Here is a 1557-nt window from a genome sequence, read left to right as displayed (position 1 = left end):
ACGTTCTGAATGCCCTCGGTGCATTCGAGCGTGTCGATAAAGTCGAGCGGACGGAGGTTTTTGGCGAGTCGTTTGCCAATCGCCTCCGAGGCAGCCTCTGTGTCGCCGAGGTAGGTTCCGACGATTTTGAAGCAAGCCTCGCGTCCGGTGAGGTTCCCGTCCTCGTCTCGGTGGTGCGGCGAGCCGACCATGAAGGGGGGTACGCAGTCGAGGTCGCCGCTCGGAGAGTAGACGATGCACTTCTCCTCGTTGTCGAGGTTGCCAGCGACATCTTTTTGCACCTCGAGTGTCCCGCCCTCTCCGCAGTAAGACTTGACGGCCTCTGCCACGGTGTCGTTTTGAACCATGTCGTCGATGAACGAAACGAAGCGGGTAGTCGGGTTCTTCTTTTGCACAATGTTGTCGATCTCGTGTTTGACTCCGGTGGTGCACATCCCTGAGAAGGCGCGCCCTTGGGCGCCGCCGCAGCACGACCGGATGTAGCCGTCGGCGTCCTCGCCGGGCGGCTCCAGGCTGAGCGGGTCCCACGGTGCGTCGGCGTCGCTCGGTCCGGCCGCCCGAGGGTCCTGGAGCGGTCCGTCCGCGCTGCACAGACGGAGGAAGCTGCGTCGACCAAACACCAACCGCATCGCCGGGATGATTGCCGGATTGCGCCTGCGCGCCCACTCACGGAGACCTCTACTGGCTAGTTCCATTTCACTCTGACACGCTAATCTTGAAAACGTCTCCAACGGAGCTCCGTGTTGCTCCCAGCGCCCTCCCCCGCGCTCCCTGCGGCCCTAGCCGATGGTACTAGCATGGGAGGTCATCTGGCTACCGCGAGAGCGACCCAACTCGTCGACATCGTCCGATGATGGTGCCGCAAAGTCAGCCTTCGGAGGCTATCGTGGGGTCGAGCCGGCAGTAGCCGTGACATGTGGTTCCACCACCCCTCGTAGGCTTTGCCTCTGACCGCCACCGTTCCCAGGCTACCTTATGGGATGGAAAGGAAGGCTGGGCGGAGCGTATAGAAGCGTGCTCGACCTCGTCGTGGCAACCTGTACGGCAGCGCTGGTAGGCGCGATGAGCGTCGTGCCACCTGACCCGAGACGGGTCGCAGGCGTCGTACCGAGCGCGTCGAGACCGTGTCATGATGTGATCTGCACGGGTGAGTCACGTCGGCGTCAAAGGAGCGACGTGCGACCTGTCAGATCTTGATCTCCGATCTCAGCGACGTCGAGTCGTCTCCGGCGCGCAACAAATGTACCTCCCCAGGACGCGCAGAGGCAGCTGCGACCCCGCCGAGGATACATTGGACGGAGCGCGCATCATAGCGAGCATCGAAGCAAGCCTCGAGCTCGCGTCGGCCTCATCGTAGTGCCGCAGAAAGTTCGCGTCGCGGCTGGTCGAGGCGAACAGCACGGCAGCACCTGTCGCAGCAAGCAGCGCGGCGGCGACGCGCCACCCTGATGGGCGCGTGGTGGAGCAAGGGGGCAAAAAGGTGAGCATGCGGGATCACAGCTAAGGAGGGGACTGTGATAGAGAAGTGTTTTTCCTACTTCTCTACTTCTCTTTCTC

Source organism: Emiliania huxleyi (genome assembly GCF_000372725.1).
Source record: "Emiliania huxleyi CCMP1516 unplaced genomic scaffold EMIHUscaffold_66, whole genome shotgun sequence".
Taxonomy (NCBI): domain Eukaryota; phylum Haptophyta; order Isochrysidales; family Noelaerhabdaceae; genus Emiliania; species Emiliania huxleyi.
The sequence above is the reverse complement of the archived record's forward strand: the minus strand, read 5'-3'. Positions refer to the sequence as shown.